The sequence below is a fragment of the Arachis hypogaea genome, chromosome 2 (genome assembly GCF_003086295.3).
Source record: "Arachis hypogaea cultivar Tifrunner chromosome 2, arahy.Tifrunner.gnm2.J5K5, whole genome shotgun sequence".
Classification (NCBI taxonomy): Eukaryota; Viridiplantae; Streptophyta; class Magnoliopsida; order Fabales; family Fabaceae; genus Arachis; species Arachis hypogaea.
In genome coordinates, this window is record NC_092037.1 from 15,344,746 (window position 1) to 15,364,637 (window position 19,892).

The 19,892-nt window shown below is 37.8% G+C and overlaps 1 non-coding gene across 1 annotated transcript; it reads right to left on the bottom strand.

The window, feature by feature from the left end:
• Window positions 1-18,196: 18,196 nt before the first annotated feature.
• LOC112767025 (small nucleolar RNA R71) lies at window positions 18,197-18,304 on the bottom strand. The gene has a single exon (XR_003184674.1). It is a non-coding gene; the product is annotated as a small nucleolar RNA R71 (small nucleolar RNA).
• Window positions 18,305-19,892: the final 1,588 nt, after the last annotated feature.

A 19,892-nucleotide genomic window follows, 5' to 3' on the forward strand; every position in this document is an offset into this window, starting at 1 on the left:
CGTTCTATATCAAGTTTCGATGAGCTGGCCAACCTATTTGTTAATAACTTCGCAGCTTCAAAGATCTATGTGCACGGCCTGGACTATCTTAGTACCACACGGCAAGGATAACATGAGAGTTTCAAGGACTACATGACGAGATTCACTAAAGTGGCTATGGTGATCCCAAACCTCAATCTAGAGGTCCACCTGCATGCACTGAAAAGTGGACTTTGCCTTGAAAAATTTCAAAAGACTATAGCAGTGACGAAGCCAAAAACACTGACCGAGTTTCAAGAGGAAGAAGCGGGCTAGATTGAAATAGAAGAGCTCCAACAACTTCGAAGGACAGAAAGACCTACTTCTGGCCGAGAAAAAGATAAAGGCAGTAAACATCAGAACAAGGGAGGACCATTCTGAGTAGCTAAGATCATTGGACGAGGCACAACCCTTGCACCTTCAACTATGAAGGTTTCATGTTAACCACATTCGAACCCAATTTAAATCCGAGCAGATTAACACGTACGAACTAATAATTTATTTTTTATACTATATTTTAGAATTCTCTTATCCACTATGATTACCAACGCATACAACAGCTCTCAAACAAAGCATAATAAACTAATATCATACAAATAATGAAATTCAACTCATATATCAATCCCGTTAATATACTTAAAAGTAGCATCCACAAATTAAAAGAATCATTTTGTATACATGTCAAACCCTATGACATGCACCCAAAACAAACCAGCAACAATAATCTCTATTTATCAAATCGTGAATTACCACTAACCTGTTATCGCAGCGATGGCGATAGAAGAGGGACACTCTGCGCGACGCGTCTCAAAATATGATGAGATATACCAAATTTGCATATAATGTGCTTCCAAACAAAGGAAATTATTTGTTGTGATATGATTTTAGCCAGTGGTTGCACCTGAATCCACTTGGAAAAATAGTCAATGGCCATAACTAAAAATTTTACCTCTCCTGGGGCAATAGAAAATGGACCGAGGATGTCGATTCTCCACTAATAGAATGGCCAACTTACTTCAGAGTGATGCAATAGCTCCGTTGGTACATGTATTATTGGAGCATGTTTTTGACAATTTGTACAGATTTTCACCTTTTGATGATAGTCTTTCTGTAAGCTCGGCCAGAAAAATTCATCCCAGAGAATTTTTTATGATAAGCTCCGAGCTCCAATATGCGTGCCACATATTCCTTCATGGACCTCGGCTAAGGCAAGGTCAGCTTCTGACCTATTTAGACACTTTAATAAAGGACGAGTATATCCTCTCCTATACAAGTTATTATTTAATAATGTAAAGAAGAAGCTTGTCTCCTGGATTTTTTTAAATTCTTAATTTTAGCAGAAGTATTTCCAGTTTTCAGATACTGAATATAAGGCAATCGCCAATCATCCTCATTAGAAAATGTTGCAGGTATTAATGAAATGAATGCTTGGTGTAATCAAAGTGGATTGTAAGAGAGTAGCAACTCAATGATTATGTTCTTTGGGAATATGATGAATTTCAAATTTTGAGAAGTAAGATATGATTGTTTTGACAACATCTAAGTATTTTGTTAAGAGAGGATCTTTTACCTGAAAAGATTGATTTACTTGTTGTATTACCAGTAAAGGGTTACAATATACCTTTATTGCAGAAATATTTAATTCGATGGCCAATCTTAAGCCGACAATGAGTGCTTCATATTCGGCTTAATTATAGCTGGCCTTAAATGAGAAGTGTAGAGAATGGTCCAAAACAGTTCCATTGGTGGCTTTAAGAGAAATTTCGGCTCTTGACCTTTGGGAGTTAGAAGTGCCGTTGACGTATGGTGTCCATTCTGTGGGCATATCATTGGAGGTCGGAGCAGTAAACTTGGCAAAAAAGTCGGCACGATAATGTGATTTGATTGATCCTCGTGATTGATATCTGATATCAAACTTGGATAATTTGATAGACCACTTTATTAATTGCCCAGCTAGTTCTGGTTTGGTGAACACTTGTCGTAGTAGTTGCTCAGTTCGTACATTGATGGTATGGCTCTAGAAATAAGGTCGGAAGCGCCTAGTTGAGAATACTAAGACGAAAGTGAGCTTTTCTATCTTTGGGTAACGAAGCTCGCATTTTGCATCGATTTGCTAATGAAGTAAACATGTTGTTGCATCTTGTCCCTTTCTATAACAAGAATAGAACTAATTTCCAAGTCCGTAATGGATAGATAAATATAAATCTCTTCTCCAAGTTTAAGTGTTTGCAAAATGAGAGGTTTTGAAAGAATAGTTTTTAAATTTGAAAAAGTAGTTTTCACATTCATCGTGCCATTTGAAGTTATTTTTCTTTTTGAGTGATTGAAAAAAGTGGAAAGATTTGGAAGCTAGACAAGGTAAGAATCTTGATAAAGTAGCAAGTCTCCCTATTAATTATTGGACCTCCTTAACTATTTGAGGACTTTGCATTTCTAGAACAGCTCGACATTTTTTAGGGTTTGCCTCTATACCTCGGCTTGTTAGCATAAAGCCGAGGAATTTACCTCCTTGAACAGCAAAGGTACATTTCTCAAGGTTTAGTCTCATGTTGAACTTTCTAATTTGTGCAAAAATCTCCGCAAGGTCGTTTACGTGAGATTTGCAGCTTTGGTTTTTGTGTCCATGTCATCAACATAGACTTCGATGTTCCACCCAATTTGCTCAGTAAATATTTTGTCCATGAGTCGTTGGTAAGTAGTCCCTACATTCTTAAGGCCAAAAGGCATAACTTTATAGCAAAAATTATCATATTCAGTTATGAAAGTAGTTTTATCTTTGTCTGATGGATGCATGAGGATCTGGTTATAACCAGAATATGCGTCCATAAAACTTAAAGTGCCAAAGCCAGATGAATTATCAACTAAAGCATCAATGGATGGTAAAGGGCATGCATCATTAGGACATGCTTTGTTTGGATTGGTGAAGTCGACGCACACGCGCCATTTACCGTTATGTTTCTTTACCATGACAACATTAGCTAACCATGTTGTAAATCTGAGTTCTCGAATGAAGTTTGCATCAATGAGCTTTTTGGTCTTTGCCAATGACGCTTGTTTCTTCTTGATTCCAAGATTGCATTTTTTCTATGCTATAGGTCGAATTGACAAGTTTATTGCCAGCTTATGAGATATTACAGAGAGATAAATGTCTGGTATATCTGCGGGTGTCCAAGCAAATAGATTACATTTTGTTGGAGAAATCGTACAAGCTTCTCCTTTTCGTCACCATGTATGGTTGAACCTACAAAAGTGAACTTGTTTGGATCATTGGTTAAAGGAACTTTTTGTAATTCCTTGTTTGGGGTAAGTCGGTCTTGAAACTCGGCGCGCGGATCTAACTCGACTAATGAGGGAAGCTCGAGCGAGTTGTGGACGGTATTTATTTGTGCACCTATAGCTTGGTTAGATATAGGCATTTTGAGACTGATGTCATAACAATGCTGAACTTCACGGTGGTCACTGTGAATTGTTGCAACAAAGTTGTCCTGCACATGAAACTTAACACAGAGATGAATTGTAGAGACAGTTGCGCCAAACTTATTCAAAAAAGGTCGACCAAGTATTAAGTTATAAGGACTGAAACAATTAACCACAAGGTACTGAACATCTAGAGTTTTAGTTAGAAGACTCTCACCAAGTGTGGTTTGTAACCACACTGATCCCGACACAGGTACTCATTCACCTGAAAATCCCACTAGATCTCCAAAGGATGGTTGTAGTATGTTATCACTCAACTTCATTTTCTAAAATGTGGAGTAAAATAGAACGTTGGCACTGCTTTCTGGGTCCAACAAGACTTTTCGTGGCGTTCCATGATCTTAGCAGTTTGGTGCTATTAAGTTGTTCTAACTTGTAGGCTCCCTTCCCGAATAAGGACTTGACTCGGTAGGGTCCCTTCTAGTTGGGAGTTAGTTTCTCTTTTCTCAAGGTGGGGAGGCTGATGTCATTGCATTGTAAGACCAGATTTTCTTGCTTGAAATCTTGTTTTACAACGTCTCAGTTGTACCTCAGACTTACACTTTATTTTAGGGCGAGTTCTCATAGGTAGGCTATGCTCCTAACCTCATCTATGAAATCCAATTATGCTATTTCGTCATGTCCTCTGATGGTCCTCTGAGGGATGGGTTCTCCAATCTCAACAAGAGTAACGGCTTCTAGGCCGTATGTTAGCCTGAAGGGGATCACCCCGGTCGAGCTCTAGGCTAACATTCAGTATGACCAGAGTACGGAACCGAGCTCATCAACCCAAAGTCCTTTGGCTTTGACTAGCCTTTTCTTGAGCCTTTTCAGGATGACCTTGTTGGCCTCCTCTACTTGGCCATTGGTTTGCGGGTGCTCCACTGAGTTGAACTTCAGTGAGATGTCGAGTCCTCTCAAGAATTCCATGAAGCGCTTATCAGCAAACTTGGTCCCATTATCAGAGATCGCAATCTTTAGGATCTTGAATCGGGTTATGATTTATCTCCAGAAGAATTTTTTACATTGAGTGATCGTGATTGTGGCCAGTGCTTTAGCCTCAATCCACTTGGTACTGTAGTAATCAATAGCCATGATAAGGAATTTGAGTTACTCGGGAGTGGTGGGAAAAAGGGCTTATGACATCGATTTTCCAGATTTTGAAAGGGCATTCTGTCATTATCGTGTTGACTTAGTGTGGGGCCGCTTGGTGGAGGTCCATGTGCATTTGGCATTGTCTGCAACTTTTGACTAGCTGAAGGGCATCTTTGATGATGGTAGGCTAGAAGTATCTAGCTCGAATAACTTTCTGGGCTAGGATTTTGCCTCCGATGTGGTGGCCGCAACATCCTTCATGGATTTAATGATGTATGTAGTCTATCTCGCCAGGTTCTTTGCACTTGAGGAGGGGTTGGGACAATCCTCTTTTATAGAACTGTCCCGCTATTGTGGTGTATTTTGTAATATCCTAAACTTTAGCACCTCATGATCGTACCAAAAGCCCAGGCGTTACTTACCTCTAAACCTTTTTATTCTATACTATCTTTATTTAATATTGAGCCTTTGAGAATACGAACCGAAACTTTAATTAAGAAAACGAAATAGTTTTTTACTTTTAATCACTTAATCACAAAGATATATATATATATATATATATATATATATATATATATATATTCACATAGTATTATATACATAGACTTATTTTAAGATCCTCAAATACAAGTCTTATCCCCTCTAAAAACTAAAAACAATAAACGATGAGGGGAAAATAAAATCTAACAACTCAACTTGTAAATATAATCTTCTATGCTCCTATAACTCCACACTAAACCTTCACACCTGTATCCGAAAAGGGGGTGAAAATAGAGGATAAGAACTGGGGAGTTCTTAGTAGGGTTGGGGTTAGAAGTTAAGTTTGTTTCATTATGTTCTTAGTCATTAAAGTATAAGCCAACTTAGCAATTACAGAACATAGAATCCAATCACAAGCACATACAATCATAGAAAACACAATCACAAATATGCGCAAACAAGTATGATGCATGTCTAATCCTATACAGGCCATGAGCTCATGTGTTCGTTAGTTGCCTGATTCCCGACACTGGTCTTGAGATAAGCGTTTTGTACCGCCATCCTTATCTCAGCCAACGTCCCCTCCATGAGCGTTACGTATCGTCGTCCTCATGGGGGAACCTTCCTTTCGGTCTCCAGTGAGCGTTACGCAATGCCTTCCTCACCGAGCCGTCCCTATAGTATCAAGTGAGCGTTACGCATCACCGTCCCCACTAGATACTTGGCACTAAGGCCCAAACAACACTTAATTTCTTTTTATTCTTTACTCTCTACTTTACTATTGCAGAGATACCTTTAATTAATACATTCTTTTCCATCTTCTCTACTGTGGCAGACGTTCATTAGATTTTTTTAATCTTTGTTCTCTGCTCTCCTGTGGTAGAGATTCCTTTAATTAATACATTCATTTCTCTTATATTCTTTGCTCTCATGTGACAGAGGTTCTTTAGTTTCTTTTATTATTTTAATTCTTTTATTCTCTGTTATTTATTGAATTATATTTCGATTTAACTCAGTAACCTTTGTTTGAGTTTGGCTTCCAGTGCCATAACCTCTGTAAAAAATCTCTGTCTTACAGGTGCGACTCTCTTGAGCCGATGTATGCAGACATAACCTCTGTAAGCAACCTCAGTCTTATAGGTGAGGCCCTCTCTAGCCAATGTATGTATTGATAATCTCTGTAAGCAACCTCTGTCTTACAGGTGTGACCATCCCCTGAATTGGCCAATGTATCTCTAGAAAGCAAATCTCGGTAGGCTCACCACCATATCTTTGTTTATCTCATTTTCTTTTTGTTCTTTCTTTCTTTCTTTTTTTTTTCTTATCATTTCACAACATAAAATGTCTTCACATTATTCCCTCGCCTTTCCCTAAGTGTCTTATGGAAAGAGTATCAAATGTTCTTAACTTAGATTTGTTTTTTTAAAACTTTTAGTACAGTTTTCTACTTACCCTTTTAGTATATCATAAATAAAATAATATATTTTTAATAAAATACTAATATATAATATATTTCAAAAATACATTGATAATAATCTTAATAAATTAATAACAATAATAATGATTTTCTTTATTACCCAAAACTTATTAACTTAAGCTTTGTTCTTAATCCGTTATAAATTATTCTATATCTTTGAGTTTCGTAAAATATTTATATTCTCACCCCAACATATTTTATAATTTATAAAAATATTCTTACATATAATATAATTACCAAAATGACCTTGCTTCTTTTATAAAATACCCATTTTACCCCTAAACTTCTTATTTATTACCCAAAATACCCCAAAAATATATATAATTACAAAACTAACTTCAAGTTTTTATTAAATTACTATTTCAATCTCGAATATAAATCTTAATTCCCTGATTATAACTTTACCAAATGATTGAACCTCATTTCCAAAATTCTTCAAGTTTTCAAGTTGAATTTTAAGTCCGTTATTAAATTTTACTATTACCGATTTTTCACCACTTTTCATTTAATCTCTCGACAATCAAACCTCATTAATCTATACTTTATTCTCAATGATATTTCAATCCAAAAATCACTAAAACACCCCTGCTGGCTGTTCATACATAGCCGATTCAAAATCTCAAGCAAACAACAATAATTTAACATAAACTTAGTCAACCTCAAACAATAATCAATCAAATCAACATTCACTTATCAAATTCACATTTAATTATTATAAAGTTACTAATACCCTACCTCCATACGAAATCAAAACAACGTAAACGCTGGAGAAATTTTATGACTGAGTTGATGAAGAGGAAATCTATAAGAAATTGTCTGTGTCTCCTAGAATTCTAATTGGCCGAACTCAGAGAAAAGGAGAGCTACGTCACCGTCAGCTTCCATCGAGAAAAAGTTATGTCAACGTGTAGAGGAGGAAGATACGAACACTTTTATCAGATTAGATTTTTTATTAGAATTACGGAGTTCAAGAAATCAAGCGCCAAAGTCTTCCAGTCATGGTGGTTCTCACGCTCGGTCTCTCTCTCTGTTCCCCTTGGTTTCGTTGAACAATAGGAGAAGGAGGAAGATTTTGTGATTAATGATGGTGATTAATATCTGGTGCATAATTTGAATACCACTAACTAATCGACAAGTGCACCGGGTCGTACCAAGTAGTACCTCAAGTAAACGAAGGTCGATCCCACGAGGATTGATGGACTAAGCAACAATGATTGAATGATTTACTTAGTTTGACAAGCAGAAAAGAGTGTTTGGGTCTCAATTACATTAAACAGTAAATTTAGAAAATCAAAAAGCAAATAGTAAACGGGTTGTGAAATATATGAGTAAAACAGTTAAGATTTCAGAGATATTTATTTTCTGGATTAACTTTTCTTACTAACTACTTTAATCATGCAAGATTTAATTCATGGCAAACTATAAGTGACTAAACCCTAATTCCTTAGACCTTTTTAGTCTCCCCTAACCTTCATCAACCGCTAATTCCTTGGTCACTTGACTCCGATTAGAAGGTTAAGTTCAAAACTAGTTTATGTGCCACAAAAACCCTAATTATCAAAATATAAGAGGATTATATGTCACGTATCTTATTAAGTCCAGATAATTAGTGATTTAGGAGAATTTGTTTTCAAGCTATTATTCAGGTAAATTGCTTTTCTACGGTTTACAAGAACTCAATTAGAATAAGGGTCATACTTTCGTTCCACCCAGATTTATAAGATAAAGAGCAAAAACAATTCTTGAAATTGAAATCAACACATGAATTAAAATAGAAAAGTAATAGTATCAATCCATACAGTAAATAGAGCTCCTAACCTTAACAGTGGAGGCTTAGTTGCTCATGGTTCAGAGAGAAAACAAAGATTCTAAAAAACTCTAAAGTGCGGAATGAGGTAAGAGAGAATAGAAGAGCGCGAATGGCTGATTCTTTTCCTTTTTATATCTAATCCTAATTAATGTAAAATATATTTTCTAAAACTAAATAATATCTTTTCCTATTTGTAAATAAATTAAAGTTTTAATGAAAATTAATTAAAACACTCATGTAATCCTTGTTGAAGCGTGGGGACCATTGTGTTTTCTTACATTGGCGCCTAACTTCAAAATTGTGAAGTTAGAATTGGAGGGGGCAGTAAGTAATTGGGGATTTGGCTTGTATCTGGCGCCTAACTTGGGAAATTCCAATTTAGGCGCCACCTTGGCAGCGAGCAATCTACGCGCAAATCCTTCTTCTGGCGCCTAACTTGAAAATAGCCAAGTTAGGCGCCAGTATGGCCGAATATATTGGAGAAGAAGTGTATACTATTATACATCTTTTGAAAGCTCTAAAAGTTAGATTTTTAATGCCACTGGAATCACGTTAATTGGACTTCTGCAGCTCAAGTTATCTCTGTTTGAGTGCAAGGAGGTCATAGTTGACAGCATCATTCACTTTCTTCTCTTTTTCAACAAAACTCCGTTAAATTCGTCCAATGCTACCTGAAATAAATAGAATTGCACAAAACTCAAAGTAGCATTCATATTGGCTAAAAAGTATTTAAATCTTGATTAAACTTAACAATTCAAATGCAAATTCACTAGGAAAAGATAAGAAAGATGCTCACGCATCACAACACCAAACTTGAATTGTTGCTTGTCCTCAAGCAACCAAAACTAATATAGGCTTAGGATGTGAATTTGCATGAGAAGTGAGTGTTCAATTACGCTCCTGTCTCTTCTTAAAGTGGAGTTTAATACTGCAATTTTGAATAATTTTGGCATCTCACTATCCTTTGAAATAGAGGAATGTCACTGTCATTAGGAATTAGATTGGATAATATTATGAATTCTCTGGCCTTTTTACCTTGAATTAATCATTGAACACAACAAAATTTCTTTCATTCTCTTTTCTTTGGTACTTTGCGCCTTGAGCCTAGCTGTGACTTTAAATGTTTTGTCTCAAGCTTTACTTGACACAAAAACACCATAAGCACTTAACTGGGAAACTCTCTTTTAGTTTTGGTTTTTCTTTCAATTACTCCCAGACAGTGGTGCTCAAAGCCTTTGGCGTACTCTGTTAAATGTACTTGATCTTGACTCTTAGTGCTCTGTCTCAAAGATTACTTGACACATTTACACCACAAGCATATGACTAGGAAAACAACTCTTTGAACTTTTAATCAGATTTGACCTTCCTAGTCATTGATGCTCAGAGCCTTGGACCTTTCTTTTTTTTATTTTTCTTTTGCTGTTTCTTTTGCTGCAAGGATTAAGCTTTTGTTTACTTCAGAGAATTCATAATAGTTCTCTAAATTCTTGTTCGTCATGCACCAACATCCTTTGATTCAAAGTCAAATATTCACTGTTGATATCATGCATTTAGAATTACAGATAATACCACCACATATTAAGTAAATAAGACTCTTCTTTAATATAAACTCAATTTCTCATGCAATACATCACTTCTTTTTCTTTTTCTCTTTGGATTCAAGCTAAGTGAATGGTACATGAGACAACTTTTTAGAACTAAAAGTAAATAACAGAATTAAAAATAGCAAAATTAAACTAGAACCTAAGAATTGAAATAACCAAAGATCATGCAGACACTCAAATAAAATAGCAGAAAACAAGAATATAACATAATAGTAGCGAAAGGGAATAGGAAGTGAAAAAGGGACTAAACCACCTTAGTTATCCTAGTGGCTGTCTCATTCTTCAAGCTGTGCTCCTCTTTGAAGATGATTCGCCTCCCTTTGGTGCCATTAAAATAAACTAAAAAGCCACAAGCGAAGCGACAACACCAAACTTAAAAGTTTGCTTGTCCTCAAGCAAAGAAAAACTGAAAACAGGGAGGAACATAAAAAGTGCATGGATGAGTAAAAACAAAAATTATTACAGAAGAAGAAGAAAATGATAACAGCACAAGAGAGGTTAGAATTAATTAAAATATTTTTTATTTTTTGATATATATATATTTTTGTTTTTTTTTACAATTTTATATATATATTGGGGTATATATATTTAAATAATGGGGGGGGGGGTGGGGTTACGTTGGTATGAGAATGGGTCACGGGTGGGGGGGGTAGGCTTTAGTCAAAGGTGTGTTGGAAAGGGTTGGATGGGGTTGTGGGATCATGTATTTGGGGAATGAAGGAAAGTTTTTAGAAGGTAGTGGGGGGGATGCATGAAAAAAGGGTAAGGGAATCTGTGCTGGAGGGGGGACCGAATCGTTGTGATTTGGGTGAGATATAGATGGGATTTGTTTTATATGGATATAGGAAACAAGGAAGCGGGCGCCTAACTTGGGGAGAGGGGCGCCTATGCTTGTGTTCCTCTCCTGGAGCCTAACTTGAGAACTTGAAGTTAGGCGCCGTGTGTACCGAATGCAATGACCTCCCTCGCACCTAACTTGGATTTTCCAAGTTAGGCGCCACCCCATTTTTTTTCGTGTGGCACCTAACTTCACAAAAGTTAAGTTAGGTGCTGGGGTTGCAGTAAGAATTGGCCAAAGTTCTTCATTGGAGGCGCCTAACTTCATGGAGCCAAGTTAGGTGCCACCCATCCAGCAACAAACTTCCAATTTGCATGTATGACTGATGCCTAACTTCACAAGGCGCCACCCTTCCAGCAGCCCTCCTTTAAAATTGATATGCATGTGGCGCGTAACTTCAGAAGGTGAAGTTAGGCGCCACCATGTCCGCACCAATCTCCTCCAGGGTATCCGAAACTCTGTCTGAATGCACTTGTTGCTGTTCTAATCACTCTGCATTATCCAAATACACATAAAACAAAGGAAAAACAGTAGAAACTCAAACAAAATAAATCTAAAAAACAGAGTAAAAATCAAACTTAAGGATACGAAAACATCGGGTTGCCTCCCGACAAGCGCTTCTTTACCGTCATTAGCTAGACAGTGAGTTCCACTAGGGATGAGGGTAATCATAGGGGCTTAGCTCTCCACCCCTCACTGTAAACTTCTTTCCTTTGCTCTCATGGATCAACTCTACATGCTCAAGAGACAGGATCCTATTCACTGTATGAGACAGGATTGGGCTTGTAGTAAATACCACCTTCATTCCTGGAGAGAAGTCTTCAGTGAGAATTTTTTTGTTTCTCCATCCTCTGGGTACTTTCCTCTTTTTGGGAGCCTCTTCCTTAGTGGATGATGCATTCCCGACACCAAACTTAGGTATGATGTTAGGAGGAATTTTATTGATTGTCACCAAACGAGGTTTGAGCTGCAGATCCTGTGGTGCATCATCAGGGGGTTCTTGAAGGTTTGGATCAGTAAGCTCAGTTTGCATGCACCTCTCCGCCTCACCTGTTGAATGCACATCTTTGAAGACATGAAATACCAGTTGCTCATCATGCACTCTAAGCACTAATTTACCCACTTCTACATCAATTAGAGCTCTCCTAGTGGTTAGAAATGGCAAATTATAGAGGCATTCTCATCTTTTCCCGTGTCAAGAATCACAAAATCTGCTGGGAGGAAGAATTTACCCACTTTGACCAAAATATTCTCCACTAATCCAAATGCAGGATTTAGAGATTTGTCTGCCATTTGTAATGCTATCCTTGTGGGTTGTGCCTCTTGGATTTGTAATTTCTTCATCACAGGCAAGGGCATTAGATTTATGCTTGCACCTAGATCACATAGGGCTTTCTCAAAGGTGGTGCTCCCAATGGTACATGGAATTTAAAAGCTCCCTAGATCTGGCATCTTCCTTGGCAAGTTATTCTGAATTATGGCGCTACATTCCTTAGTCAGGACCACTGTCTCATCTCCCTTTAAAGGCTTCTTCTTTGACAACAAATCCTTCATAAATTTAACATAGAGAGGTATTTTTTCTAAAACCTGAGCAAAAGGAATATTGATTTGCAAATTTCTGAAGACTTCCAAGAATTTTGAAAACTGCTTGTCCTTGGTCTCCTTTTGAAGTCTCTGAGGATATGGCATCTTAGACTTGTATTCAGGAGCTTTAGGTAATATTGGATGTGTGTCAAGAGTGACTGGAAAAGGATTGTCTGCACGCCTAGGAGGGGCGTGTACTACTGTGTCTTCAGTCTGCTCTGGAGTTTCTTTTTCAACCGGCTCCTCAGTAACTTGTGCTTCCATACTTATCTCTTGTTCACTTATCAAGGTGATAGCCTTGCACTCCTCTCTTGGATTTGGAATTGTATTATCAGGAAGGCTATTCGTGGTCCTCTGATCAATTTAAGCAACTTTTATGGCTATTTGACCCATCTGAACCTCCAAGTTCTTGAGTGATGCTCTAGTTGCCTGTACAAAGCTTACTACCAGAGATTCTAAATCAGTAGTCTTCTGAGGTTGAGGAGTTGCTTGCTGAGATTATTGTGGCTGAGACGACTGAAACTGGCAGTTATTAAAATTATTCTGATAGAAACTGCCCTGAGAATTGTTGAAATTCTGTGGCCTCTGAGATTGCTCTCTCCACCCTAAATTTTGGTGATTTCTCCATCCCTAATTAAAGGTCTTGGAATATGGATCATTATTGGGGTTTCTAAGAGCATTCCTCATGTATTTGACCTGTTCAGGAGGAAATTGAGCATAGTCATAATTCTCTCCTTGATTAAAACCACTATTCATGTCATATGGAGCCTCTTGAGGGGGCATTCTGAGCATTAACAGCCAAAACTTGCATCCCATTCAAGTGTTGAGTAAGAATATTAATCTATTCAGACATGGATTTGTTCTGTGCAAGAATAGCATCCAAAATATTCACCTCCAATACTTTTTTCTTCTGTGAAGCCCTAGAGTTCATAAGATTCTTATTAAAGGAGTAAAGATATTGGTTGTTAGCAACCAACTCAATAAGCTCAGCAGTCTCTTCAGGCATCTTCTTCATGTGCAATGAACCACCTACAGAGTTATCTAAGCACATTTTAGTCATTTTATAGAGGCTATCATAAAAGATCTCCAGCTTGGTTTATTAAGAAAACATGTCAGGAAGACATTGTCTAGTCATCAACTTGTACCTCTCCCAGGCTTCATAGAGGGTCTCACCATCTCTCTGCTTGAAGGTCTGAACATTCACCCTTAGCTTGGTCAGCATATGTTGTGGGAAGAATTTGGACAAAAATCAAGTTACTACCTTATCCCAAGTGTACAGGCTCTCCTTGTGTTGAGAATCAAGCCTGTAAAACCCAGTTAATTAATATATAATTAACCCATAAATTAAAAATTATTCTAGAAAATTAGAAATACTAATTTTTTGGTTTAATATGATAGAAGAAATTAAAACAAGAATTTTGACACCAATTTTAAAGAAATCGGCCCAAGATTGGGCCGAACGGGCCAAACCGAGTCAACCGGACCCATGTTGGGCCCAAGGGCCCAGCCAAGCTCTCATTTAATGAGAGAGCTCAGCTCTCTCCCTCTCCAAAACAAACACACACGCTGAACACAAAGGGAAAGGTGGGGGGGACATGAAACCCTTGTTCCTATTCACCTTAATCTTCCATTGAACATAACTTTTGATCTGGAGCTCCGATCGACGCACTGTTTGCAGCCACGTGACTGCGACGTTGAGCTTTACAAAGCCAATAAGGTTGTGCAAGAGGTAAGCCATGTTTCATCTCTGTTCTTCCAAATTTTATTTTCGAATTTCTTGGGCAAAAATGTTAAAATTGTGAGCTCTTTTGTGTTATAGGATCAAATTAACTTGAAGGGAAGGCTTGTTCTTGCCTCCTTGATTCTTGGGTGAGGTGAGATTCTCAACCCTAAGCTAAAGACTTGGAATTTTGTGATTTAGTGATTGAGTTATTGTGTTTGGGTGTGATATTGTTGCTTAGGCCTTATATATATATATATGTATTGGAGCTTGATTGGTAGTTTTGGAAAGCCTTGGAATGGAACACCAAGCTTGGAAATCTGTTGGTGAAGTTTTGTAACCTTGGAAGTGGAATTTGAGAGTGTTCCGGGTTGAACAAAAATCGGCCAAGGTATGGTTTCAGTTTCTTGTATCTAAAATGTAATGTGGTTGTGAAAACTTAGGCTAGAGACCCTAAGATAGGAGTTGAACTGTTAATGGTTGATGAGCGGATAATTTATACGCTTTTTGACATTGTTTTTAGTATGTTTTAGTTAGTTTTTATTATATTTTTATTAGTTTTTTAGTTAAAATTCACTTTTCTGGACTTTACTATGAGTTTGTGTGTTTTTTGTGATTTCAGGTATTTTCTGGCTGAAATTGAGGGACCTGAGCAAAAATCTGATTCAGAGGCTGAAAAGGACTGTAGATGCTGTTGGATTCTGACCTCCCTGCACTCGAAGTGGATTTTCTAGAGCTACAGAAGCCCAATTGGCGCGCTCTCAACGGCGTTAGAAAGTAGACATCCTGAGCTTTCCAGCAATATATAATAGTCCATACTTTGCCCGAGATTTGATGGCCCAAACTGGCGTTCCAAATCAGCTCAAAACTGCCTGGCGTTAAACGCCGGAACTGGCACAAGAATGGGAGTTAAACGCCCAAACTGGCACAAAAGCTGGCGTTTAACTCCAAGAAAAGTCTCTACACATGAAAGCTTCAATGCTCAGCCCAAGCACACACCAAGTGGGCCCGGAAGTGGATTTTTATGTAATTTACTCATTTCTGTAAACCCTAGGCTACTAGTTCTCTACAAATAGGACCTTTTACTATTGTATTTTCATCTTGGTTCTTCTGGTTCCCTCTCTGGGGCCGAAGCCAATGATCACTATTATCACTTATGTATTTTCAATGGTGGAGTTTCTACACACCATAGATTAAGGTGTGGAGCTCTGCTGTACCTCGAGTATTAATGCAATTACTATTGTTCTTCTATTCAATTCAGCTTATTCTTGTTCTAAGATATTCATTTGCACCCAAGAACATGATGAATGTGATGATTATGTGACACTCATCATCATTCTCACTTATGAACGAGTGCCTGACAACCACTTCTGTTCTACAAGCAAACAAGGCTTGAATGTTTATCTCTTGGATCCCTTGATTGGAATCTTCGTGGTCTAAGCTAGAATTGATGGCGGCATTCAAGAGAATCCGGAAGGTCTAAACCTTGTCTGTGGTATTCTGAGTAGGATTCAATGATTGAATGACTGTGACGAGCTTCAAACTCCTGAAGGCTGGGCGTTAGTGACAGACGCAAAAGAATCAATGGATTCTATTCCAACCTGATTGAGAACCGACAGATGATTAGCCGTGCCGTGACAGGGTGCGTTGAACATTTTCACTGAGAGGATGGGATTGTAGCCACTAACAACGGTGATGCCCAACATACAGCTTGCCATGGAAAGGAGTAAGAAGGATTGGATGAAGACAGTAGGAAAGCAGAGAGACGGAAGGGACAAAGCATCTCCATACGCTTATCTGAAGTTCTCACCAATGAATTACATAAGTATCTCTATCTTTACTTTATGCCTTATTCGTATATCATCCATAACCATTTGAATCTGCCTGACTAAGATTTACAAGGTGGCCATAACTTGCTTCATACCAACAATCTCCGTGGGATCGACCCTTACTCGCGTAAGGTTTATTACTTGGACGACCCAGTGCACTTGCTGGTTAGTTGTGCGAAGTTGTGATAAAGAGTTGAGATTGCAATTGAGCGTACCATGTTGATGGCGCCATTGATGATCACAATTTCGTGCACCAATTTTTTGGCGCCGTTGCCAGGGATTGTTGAATTTGGACAACTGACGGTTCATCTTGTTGCTTAGATTAGGTATTTTTCTTCAGAGTTCTTAAGAATGAATTCTAGTGTTTCAAGGTGATGTTCTTATTCATCACCAAAGCTGATTGATTCTCATCAATTTAGCTCTTGAATGCAATATCCTGCTGAAGCTTGGCTAGCCATGTCTAATTCCTTTAGACTGAAGCTTTAGACTAATATTGCATGATTCTTGGAATTCTCATTAAGAATTTTGATATCTTTATGTTCTTTTCCACTTAATTTTCAAAAAATCCAAGAAAAAAATTTACAAAATAAAAAAAAAAACAAAAATATTCTCATGTTTCTTGTTGAGTCTAGTGTCTCATTTTAAGTTTGGTGTCAATTGCATGTTTCTATTCTTCTTGCATTCATGCATGTGTCTTCATTAATCTTCAAGTTGTTCTTGATGATTTCCTTGTTCTGATCTTTAAATTCTCTTGTCTCGAGTGTTTTGTTGTTTTTCATATGCATTCTCATTTTGTTAGTGTCAATGGTATACAAACTGCTAAGTTTGGTGTCTTGCATGCATTGTTATTTGATTTTAGTTACATTTTGATTATTAGAAATCCAAATTTTTTTTAATTTGTGTCTTTTCAAGTCAAAAATACAGAGAATTGAAGATTCAGAACATACAGCAGAGGAACTACACAGAAAAAGGCTGGGCGTTCAAAACGCCCAGTGAAGAAGGAAAACTGGCGTTTAAACGCCAGCCAGGGTGCCTGGCTGGGCGTTTAACGCCCAAAAGGGTAGTGTTTTGGGCGTTAAATGCCAAAATGGATACCATTCTGGGCGTTTAACGCCAGGATGGCACAAGAGGGAAGATTCTGTTTTTAATTCAATTTTTTTTTTCAAGTTTTCAAAAATTTTTCAAAATCAAATCTTTTTCAAATCAAATCTTTTCAATCAAATCTTTTTCAAAATCAATTTCTTTCCATTTTCAAAAATACTTGCTATCAATTAATGATTTGATTCAACATTTCAAGTATGTTGCCTTTTCTGTTGAGAAAGGTTTAATGTTTGAATCATACCTTTTCTCAATCACATCTTTTTTAAAAAAACCATAACTTTTAAATCATATCTTTTTAATCACATCTTTTTCAAAATAGTTTTCAATCATATCTTTTTACTTTCTAATTTCAAAATCTTTTTCAAAAATCACTTGATTTCTTTTTCCACTCTTAAGTTTTCGAAAATCAATTAGTATTTTTTCAAAATGTTTTTAAAATCTTTTTATTTTATTTCTTCCCCTCTTCTCACATCCTTCTATTTATGGACTAACACTACTCCTCAATGCACAATTCGAACTCCATCTTTCCTTGATAAGTTCGAATTTTCTACCTCTTCCTTCCATTTTTCTTTTCCTCTGACACCTCAAGGAATCTCTATACTGTGACATAGAGGATTCCATATTTTCTTATTTTCTTCTCTTTCATATGAGCAGGAGCAAAGACAAAAGCATTCTTGTTGAGGCTGATCCTGAACCTGAAAGGACCTTAAAGCGAAAGAGAAGCTAAGGCACAACTCTCTGTAGAGGACCTAACAGAAATCTTCAAACAAGAAGAAGACATGGCAGCCAAAAACAACAACAATGCCAACAATGCAAGGAAGGTGCTGGGTGACTTTACTGCACTTACTCCCGACTTCTATGGGAGAAGCATCTCTATCCCTGCCATTGGAGCAAACAACTTTGAGCTTAAGCCTCAATTAGTTTCTCTGATGCAACAGAATTGCAAGTTCCATGGACTTCCATTGGAAGATCCTCATCAGTTTTTAGCTGAATTCTTGCAAATCTGTGACACTGTCAAGACTAATGGGGTTGACCCTGAGGTCTACAGACTTATGCTATTCCCTTTTGCTGTAAGAGACAGAGCTAGGATATGGTTGGACTCACAACCTAAAGAAAGCCTGAACTCTTGGGAAAAGCTAGTCAATGCCTTCTTGGAAAAGTTCTTTCCACCTCAAAAATTGAGTAAGCTTAGAGTGGAAGTCCAAACCTTCAGACAGAAGGAAGGTGAATCCCTCTATGAAGCTTGGGAAAGATACAAACAATTGATCAGAAAGTGCCCTTCTGACATGCTTTCTGAATGGAGCATCATAGGTATCTTCTATGATGGTCTGTCTGAACTGTCCAAGATGTCTTTGGATAGCTCTGCTGGAGGATCTCTTCATCTGAAGAAGACGCCTGCAGAAGCTCAAGAACTAATTGAAATGGTTGCAAATAACCAATTCATGTACACTTCTGAAAGGAATCCTGTGAGCAATGGGACAAATCAGAAGAAAGGAGTTCTTGAGATTGATACTTTGAATGCCATATTGGCTCAGAACAAAATATTGACTCAACAAGTCAATATGATTTCTCAAAGTCTGTCTGGAATGCAAGCTGCACCAGGCAGTACTAAGGATGCTTCATCTGAAGAAGAAGCTTATGATCTTGAGAATCCTTCAATAGAAGAGGTGAATTACATGGGAGAATCCTATGGAAACACCTATAATCCTTCATGGAGGAATCATCCAAATCTCTCATGGAAGGATCAACAGAGACCTCAACAAGGTTTCAATAATAATAATGGTGGAAGAAACAGGTTTAGCAATGGCAAGCCTTTTCCATCATCTTCTCAGCAACAGACAGAGAATTCTAAGCAGAGCCACTCTGACTTAGCAACCATGGTCTCTGATCTAATCAAAACCACTCAAAGTTTCATGATTGAAACAAGGTCCTCCATTAGAAACATGGAGGCACAAGTGGGACAGCTGAGCAATAAAATTACTGAACTCCCTCCTAGTACTCCTCCAAGCAATACAGAAGAGAATCCAAAAGGAGAATGCAAGGCCATTAACATGACCCACATGGCCGAACTTGGAGAGGAGGAAGAGGCAGTGATCGCCACTGAGGAAGACCTCAATGGACGTCTACTGGCCTCCAATGAGTTCCCTAATGAGGAACCATGGGAATCTGAAGCTCATAATGAGACCATAGAGATTCTATTGGATTTACTTCTGCCATTTATGAGCTCTGATGAATATTCTTCCTCTGAAGAGGATGAAGATGTCACTGAAGAGCAAGTTGCTAAATACCTTGGAGCAATCATGAAGCTAAATGACAAGTTATTTGGTAATGAGACTTGGGTGGATGAACCCCCTTTGCTCACCAAAGAATTGGATGACTTGTCTAGGCAGAAACTACCTCAAAAGAGACAAGATCCTGGGAAGTTCTCAATACCTTGTGCCATAGGCACCATGACCTTCAAAAAGGCCTTGTGTGACCTAGGGTCAAGTGTAAACCTCATGCCTCTCTCTGTAATGGAGAAGCTAGGGATCTTTGAGGTACAAGCTGCAAGAATCTCACTAGAGATGGCAGACAATTCAAGAAAACAAGCTTATGGGCTTGTAGAGGATGTTCTGGTAAAGATTGAAGACCATTACATCCCTGCTGATTTCATAGTCCTAGAAACTGGGAAGTGCATGGATGAATCCATCATCCTTGGCAGACCCTTCCTAGCCACAGCAAAGGCTGTGATTGATGTGGACAGAGAAAAATTGATCATTCAAGTGAATGAAGAATCCTTTGTGTTTAAGGCTCAAGGATATCCCTTTGTCACCATGGAGAGGAAGCATGAAGAGCTTCTCTCAAAACAGAGTCAAACAGAGCCCCCACAGTCAAACTCTA